General features: G+C 34.5%; 1 pseudogene; it reads left to right on the plus strand.

Annotated features, from left to right (window-relative positions):
• The first annotated feature begins 1,638 nt into the window (after positions 1-1,638).
• LOC128171829 (endothelin-converting enzyme 1-like) lies at positions 1,639-7,627 on the plus strand (annotated as a pseudogene).
• The last annotated feature ends 1,417 nt before the right edge of the window (positions 7,628-9,044 follow it).

The raw sequence follows: 9,044 nt of genomic DNA on the forward strand, positions 1-9,044 counted from the left end.
CAACATGTCCATGTTGTTTATATCTCAGTTCATCATTAATTTAATTCTATCATTAATAAAAGCGTGTTTGTGGAGGTCTCATCAACATCTATAATAACAGATTTGTTCCTGTAATAAAGTTTGCAGAAAAGTGTACTCAGTTTCTCTTATGAAATCCTGTAAAAAACTTTGCCCATTAACTTTACTCTAGGGATAGCAATAATTGATTGCAGAATTGCTTATAAGTTAATCGCAATTCGTTCCGACCGACTAACCGGTTACTCGTATGAAAATACGTAGGTTTTTGACATGGTATCATTTTTTTAAATTGTTATAAATAACACCGGAAGTGTGATATGAATATTCTGTTTATGTGTAAATAAAAATAAAATACCGGTATAAAAATCACATTTCATTCTGATAATTCAAAAAGAAATCTTAAACAACGAGCAAAAAGATATAATTTAGTTTTACTTACCGGTACCACATGTAGAAATATTATAGTCCGTTCGACTTCTCAAAACAAAGTATGCCCATGAAAAGTATTTATTTTTAGATATCCGTTTGAAATTATTATCCTTTGGGATTGTAGTAACATTTACGTGTCCGGTTTAGTCAATTGCGTTTTTTTATGCAATTAATTAATGTCGTGTAAAAGTAAAATAAACACATTGTAGGTAGATTGTAACTGTACTTTGTACTTATTAGTTTTATCTAAATGATGTATGAAAAGCTGAGCAGACAAGGCAGTGACATGTTGTTTTAACAGTCATTACAACACACAATCCCTAAAACGTTCTACTTTCCTACTTGAACGGTGAGTGAACGGTAAGCGAACGGTGAGCGCACTCTGAGCGAACGGTGAGCGCACGCTGAACGGAATTTGGTGAGCATTTTTAACGGTAATCGGTAAGCGAACGCAGAGCGCAAACGCGAGTGCAAAGTGATCGGTGAACGTACGGTGAACGATATGTGAACGCAAGATGAACGATTTATCGGAGAGCCTAGGGAGTTATTGTTACATTGTATTTCGTCAGTAATCAGGATAAAATAATAAATAAACTACATTGTATGCATTGTTATCAGCCAAGATATGATATTGTCTAATGAACGATAAGTGAACTCTAAGCGAACGGTGAGCGCAAAGTGAATGTTTTGTGAACGCACGCTTAGCGCACGGTGAACGCGCGGAAAAATGGGAAACTAGAACGTTCAGACAGTTGCTCCACGAGCCATGTGGACTTAACGGTCTCTAATCAAACTTCTCCAGATAATATAAAAGAATTTAATTTATTTTAAAACTGCATTAACATGTACTAGACTAGTACATTATTTTATACGACTAACAGATTACTGATTTTGTAACCGTTTATCATCGTTCAGACCAAGTAAACGGTTAACCAGTTAGAGATTGCCATCCGCACTTTTTTCTATTACAAAAATACAACATATCTAACAAAATGACTCGATATTAAGGGTATGTATATACATAAATGAGCTAAATAAGCTACCATTCTGTTCCATCATCTACCAGTCAGAAAACTCATAAACCGTGTTCTATCTTGAAGTCGTCAGTTACTTGAATAATTTAGCTCATATCTATACCCAATATTCATTTGAATTTTATAATAACAAATAAAGTCAACATTAGAACACAGCTTCTCCAATTTATCAGTCAGACTCGCAAACTGCAGGGTGTAAGACGAAATAGCGAGCGGTTCTCTCTGCAGCACTGTGGGGAGAAAGGTCTTTTAAACTGATCTTTAGCAAAGTGGCTTCTTCGGTTGTAATAGCATCAGGGGTTTCCAGTGCTGCAGCCAATTCCACGGAAGAAAACATTTATGTGGACATCATGACAGAAAACTACGCAGAGTTCGGAAAATCGACCGAGAGGTTTCCCATTGTGCCCGAAATCTCCATTCGTAGCTTCACTTTTCGTGTAACTGAAATCGCTTTAGGACTGGTTGCGTTTTTGGCTGTTATTGTGTGCATAATATTAGGATCAATGGTTAGTTCTGGCGTAGACAATGGTTCAAATTCACCGTCCACAAGCGCTCAAGTGGGTCAAAACCAGTTATGTGTATCCCCTCCATGTCTTAAAAGCGCGTCCCATGTAGTTTCCAATCTCAATACTTCTGTCAAGCCCTGTCCTTTGGATTCCGAAACTTCTTCGAGAACCGTGTACAGAAATATGTATTACCATAATGAAGAGAAACTCAAGAAAATTCTTGAATCCCCCATCGTCCGTAGCCAGGACTATTCCACGGAGCGGAAGTTGAAGCACTATTTTTCGTCGTGCACTGATACTTACCGAAAAGAGCGTGCTAAGGGATCGCCTTTGATCACCAAGGTAATAAACAACATTGGAGGCTGGTATGTACTCGGAACCTTCAACAACAACTCCTTTGATTTCCACAATGCCTTTCGGAAGGTCTCGGTCGATTACTGGACGGCGGCTTTCTACACGTTCCGGGTGGTCACCGACTGGTATGACTGGCATAGGAGAGTCATCGAGGTAATCAGATCTTCATTCAAACTTATTCAGTTGTCAATATTGTTTCAAATTTTTCACGTTGACAAATTGAATTTTCTGAATACTTTTTTTGGCAGTTGGATTACGCTGGTATGTCAATGTATTGGTATTACTATACGGAACCTTTAACTGAAAAGGTTGGTTAGAGTTATTGGTTTTCCTTAATTTTTGCGGAGTAAAATCTGACAATAATCGTCTTTTAACTATTTTTAAAATAAACTAATAATTTCAGCTATATAATAAACTAATATTGTTCATCTGTTCAGTTTTTTAAGTTTTATGTGATAATGTACCTAAATGCAATTTTATTACATTTCTTACATATGATTCTTTGCAGTCAGCTGTATAAGACCACTAAAATGCGTTACGTTTTGCAATATTTATTATTTAGTGATTTTTTGTTAAAGTATTACTGGTGATATTTTTGCCAATATACAACTAAAAATCAAATAACTCTAATTTCTTAAGTTTGTTTCTTTAGTACAGAAACGATATGAAAACATTCATGATGCGTCTTGCGAATTTCCTCGTCAGAGATTCGAATATAACTTTGGACAACAATACGAAAAACGCACGTATAGAGACCTTTATCAATGACGCCTTCAAGCATAGAAATGAATCTAGCCAATGTACGTACATGTGAAATCTGATATTTTAAAAACAGATTGTAAATAATTATTAATGATTTTATAAAGATGTGAAAATAAACGATACGAGTATTTTGTAATGTTTTCATATACTAATACATGTAATTTACGTATTTCTTTTGCATCAAAAAGTACAATATGTCCATGTTTTTAAAAGAACAATGTTATCTTATTCATAAAAGAACAATGTTTCCATCTATATATTTTCGATATGTATATAAGACAGTGTTTTCCATGTGTTGTAACTTTTAGTCATAACAAAACTTCAGATCACGAAGAACACAATGCCAACGTCAGACCCCCACGCTTACGAGAAGAGGGTGTCTATATCTGACCTCAATACCATGCTTGGTACAGAGGTGGGTGCTGTATCAGCCTGTTAGTCCATTAAAATGTAAAAGACATACCGGTACTAATTAGAACACAAACTGTAGCATAATCTCCATCTTTTTAGATTGACTTCGCCACCCATATCCAATACATGTTTAATGACGCCAATGTTGGTCCGTCAACAAAAGTTGTTTTACGGGAAGCTGATTGGTTGAAAAAGATGAATGACATGATAGGGTCTTTGGGGGCCAATAAAACTAGGTATTTTGGATTTTTAATTTAGTTACACATGAAACAATTAAATAATGCAACTTGTTATTTGGGTTATTATTAAAGGGACAATGAGAGAGTATTTTTTGCTATAACACTTAATCCCAATGAGAAAGTATATAAAGTTTGTTTATAAATGTAAATTTAAAATGAGTTTTGAAGTTAATGTTGAATTATGTATGCATTACATTTCAGTTAGTGATTTGGTAATGAAATAATCTTTAAACATTAACTTGTGTTGAGCGATATAGTAATGGGCATATAATTAAGGGGACGAAAGATGATGTAATATATAGTTTGGTAGGCGATAGATTACATGTATATATTAAATTAAATTTTAGTTACTTTATACATGTAATATCGCCATTTGATGTTTACTCTAAAGTATGTAAAATGACCATACAACCGTATGCTGAAAACATGCCTGTATACCACGTGACAGGATGTTGAACAACTACCTGGTCTGGAAGTTGATAGACCGCTATGAAACGGAACTTTCCTGGGAGTATGTCCACGCCAACCGCGAGTTCTACGTAGATAAGTACGGTATCCCGCAGTTCCTGGGAACCTGGCTTTACTGTTTCCAAAGCATGGATCGGTACTTTGGAGACGCGCTTAGTTCTATGTATGTTAGGGACCATTTTGCCGATAAAAATAAGGAAAAGGTGAGTTTATATTTTCACTGTGTCTTTTCTGTAAAACTTTGACCTCTTTTTTCCATTCTCATTTTTTTGTTGCGCAGGTTCATGAGATTCTGGACTATGTAAAGGAGGCTCTGATTGACAGCACCATGCAAAACACGTTTATGGATGGTGCTACAAAAGCCAGAGCAAAATCTAAGGTGAGATTATGTATCATGGTTATGTTGTTTATCGCCTTGCCTTTTACGTTGTAAACGATCACCTCTAGGACAAAGTTTAAAGAAAATTGGTTAGTGTTTGACGTGATATTTGATATTCTAACATCGATACGTGGTTTATTTATCCATATTCTTAATTTATTGGAAATAAATGTGTCCAAATAAGTAGGCTCGACCGTATTCAATACACTTTTCGCTATTGATATGGTGTACAGTAATTCATCAGTGTCTTCAGTCTGATTCCAAGTGACGATTTTACAGCTTTTCGTTTTTAGAAATTTGAGAGTGCTTTTACTTTAAATTTTACAATTTGAAAATGATGAAACAAATGATATAATTTCAATATTTAATACTCTCATTGAAATTTCAAATTGTTCCATACCAATTAAATCTACTTGTATAATATAAAACTATAAGTATACTTTGTCTGCTGTGTGTGATAATGTTAGAGTGTGATTGACAGATGCAAGGAAGCTTGGACAAACTCGACTATCCAGATTTTATGATGAACGACGCGGCCATGGACAACCTGTACAGTAGTGTAAGTGTCATAATGTAAATAAAATCTAGTTTTAACAAAAACGTTTTTGCAAATACCAATAAGTCTATCCTTTTCTTTCACAATGTGAAAATTACTCGAATAAACAAAAATTCTTACTTGCAACTGGTTATCACAAAAAACATCGTGTTCTCTGTTTTAAATTCTAACCACACTATATTTCCATTTTTCACGACCAAACCTCTCAAAAACTTCAGCTCAACGTGGACCCGTATGACTATTTCGGAAACCTCCTGAGCGTGAACAACTACATCCAGAAGTCGTGGAACAAGAAACTGAAGAACCACGTGAACAAAGAAGAGGAGTGGGTGTACCGGACGTACGACACCTTCATGTCCTACTACAACCCCTGGAACGAGCTGCTGGTGCCCGCCGGACTCCTTCAGTTCCCGTTCTACGACTACACGCTCCCTCACTTCATGAACTTTGGCTCTATGGGAAGCGTTATAGCTCACCATCTTGTCCATGGCATCGATCACTCAGGTATTTAGTTCTCATACTAAGGTTTCATGAATGATTGTATTAATTTCATCATTTGATTTATTAATCGTATGTTGGAATGACTTTTCTTCATGCTCGGAACAACATGTATCAGAAATTATAATTTACTTCTTTTGAATAGGGTGTTTTACGATTCATGTGAATGTTGCGTTCAAATTCAAAACGTACATGATTATCAATACACCACATTGGGGTTCTTTCACCTTCAGGGGGATACTACAATGTGGAAGGCGTCTTTGAGGATTGGTGGAGCAACCAGACGACCAACAAGTGGATAGACGCCAAGAAGTGTGTGGAGAACTACTACAACAACCAGAGCATGGGTCCATTCACCATCCCAGGACAGACCATTCCTATCAAGGTATGTAGTATTGCCCTAGACAATTAGAGCAAAAGTGCTTTGTTCTGTGTTCCGAAACTACTTTTCATACTGCTATGTGAATACATGGGTTTCCGTTTTACATGTGATCTTATAGAAAGAAATTTTATTAATCAAATACACCAATTGTTCAATCTTATTAATGTAGGACTTGTTAATCGCTCTTCAACGATACGTTGTAAAGATTTAACAACATCCTGTTTGAGTCACCTCAGAGCCTATATTTTTATTCTTACCATGTGTCTATGTTCAGGTACCAGTCAATGGATTAAGATGGTCAGCAGAAGCAATGGCTGAAACTAGTGGAGTCCAGATAGCTTACAAGGTAAACATCCTTATTTACAAACCAACTGATTTCTATCATATCTACGGTACAGTAAGGTTCACTTATTCATTAATCAAATGATGCTAGGGATTTTATATGCATTGAACTGGGTGGAATTTATTACTTGTATTTTGTTTTGAAGGCTTACAAGAAATGGGTTCAGAAGAACGGTGGAGAGAAACTGGCTCCTGGATTAGGTCTGACCAACGACCAGATGTTATTTGTCTCATATGCGCAGGTATACAGTTGAATGCATGTATCAGCCAAAGCTAACAATTATCGTATACTGTATATATACGTGTACATATAAAAATAAGTACATGTACATGTATAATGTCCGGGTATGTTCAAATCGAGTCCTTTTGAATTATCTTGATATGTAATAAACAAATGTTTATTTTGAAAATACCTCTTTTTAAGAAATTGATATTTTAGGTCTATTGAGTGATTCTACCGTTAAACATTAATTTTGATTTTTTTACCCTCAGGCTAGCTGCTACAATAGAAATGACAATGTCGCCTATTACAACGCCGTCCGAGGAACAGTGTCAGAAGACATTAGGTAAAATAGAACAGAACAATCGGCTTTTTTATTACTTTGTTCATCTGTTCATTTTGGAAAAAAACCAAAATACGCTATCTTTGAAAAAAATTAAATGGTTGTGAAAAAAACGAAATTTACGTTTCTTTTGCAGAACAAACAGTGCCTTGGCACAGATTAAGGAATTCTCAACAGCATTTAACTGTCCAGCAAAGAGAGCCATGAATGCGGAAGTTAAGTGTGCCATGTATGGATAGAACCAAAAACGGATCCATTTCAATGCAAAAAGTATTACAAACGTCACGTGAAATCATCTGCACACATCAAGTGTTGGGAATGAAGTTTGCAAGAATAAACTTATACATTTTGTGAATTGTTTTCAAAACTCACTCCAATTTACACAATTCTAAGCATATATGTATATGATCGTTTTAATGCCTATATAAAGCATTGTCCATGATATACCCGGTCTACTCAATATTGGTAATTAAATATAAACGCGTGCATTGCATACCCACATTCCTATTATTATTTTTTAATAGCGGTGCTAGAATTATAATATACAATCATATATGAACATGTATATAATAATAAATCTTTATTAACATACTCTATTCTTAATCCTGACAAACCGTATATGTGATTTCTATTACACATTCTCAGGACATTGTACAGGAATTTCAAATAAATTTTTTAAATGTTAATTTGTGTTTTAGTATTCTGTTAATTTTTATTATTAAAACTAAGTTAATTCAAACATCTTCAAAAGTATTTTTAATTTCTAAACTCGTTAATTTTCTGTACTCAGCCACACAAAAACAATGAAGTAATATTAACCACCCTGTCAGCCTCTTGAAGCCATGCATGTTTTTGTGTTTGTACAATTTCAATCAAAGATTGAAAAGATATTTGAAACCGTAAATAAAAATTTGGCTTGTAAAATCGGTCCCCTTATAAAAGGGTATCCTTTAAAAGTAATTTAACAACTGTTATATATATATATATATATTGACAAGTTTATTAAGTTAACATAATGGCGCCATATTGAGGATCACAAATGCGCCATACCTCTTCACAAGAGTCAGTTGCCCATGAACTAACAAAAACAATGTGCTAAATGTTCAATATGAAAACTAGCTTCAACTTAAGTCTCTTCATGCGAGAAAGCTCCGAGACCATGCGAGGATCCAGAACTTTTTCAAAAGTGGGTCCAAGGGATAATATTGTTTTGCCGAGGGTAAGGGAGGTTGATATAGGCCTATTTTCTATAATTTTACTGAGTGAGTTTAATAATTCTGAGTTAACCAGGTGGGGACCGGATCGACCCCTTCTTCCTCCCTAGATTCGAGCATGAGGTCTGTAGCTCTACAGAAAAAAGCCGAAAAGATACAGCTCCTCATATAAAGAAATAAAATTTACGACACACAGTAATGGTATTTAAATCTAGCATATATACTATTTTTTAAACAATGCATATTTATTAACATAAAGTCGCTTATAATTCATATGAGCCTACGCCAATCGTTCAGGAGCACAAGTCTACAGTATAGTTATATAATTAGAACAATATTGATACATGTATTTCTATTGCTGCAAATAAAAAGCTGGGTAAAGTTTTTTTTCTATTTGTAAAAAACTTCAAATTTAATTCTTTCTTACATTGTACATATACAATTTGTTATCAATACTATAATTATACATGTACTCTCACATTTTTTTCCTTTGAAGAGCCTTTAAGATAGTTTTATTAAGTTTTGCTATCCAGCAATTGGAATTGGCATTTGAACAAAATTATTAAGAATAATTCTCACACTTTTAAGAGTCCTTAAGAGAGATAAATGAAATTTAGCTATCTGCTAAATTGAATTGTCAATTTGACAAAATTAACGCCATTTCCGTAAAGACAAATACATTTCTTCAGACTTGGCCTAACTTAATTACAATAAAAGTGTTTGCTGGACCAATTATTGATATTGTATCATAGTATTTTAAGAGCCCCCAATAAGATAGAATAACGATATTAAGCTATCTGCTTATTAATTTGAAGTGCTACTTTGACAAATTATAAAGTATTACATGTATACTCGCACATTTTTTAAGAGCCCTTAAGAGAGATTTCTT

The sequence above is a fragment of the Crassostrea angulata genome, chromosome 1, assembly GCF_025612915.1.
Source record: "Crassostrea angulata isolate pt1a10 chromosome 1, ASM2561291v2, whole genome shotgun sequence".
In the NCBI taxonomy this organism is placed as follows: Eukaryota; Metazoa; Mollusca; class Bivalvia; order Ostreida; family Ostreidae; genus Magallana; species Magallana angulata.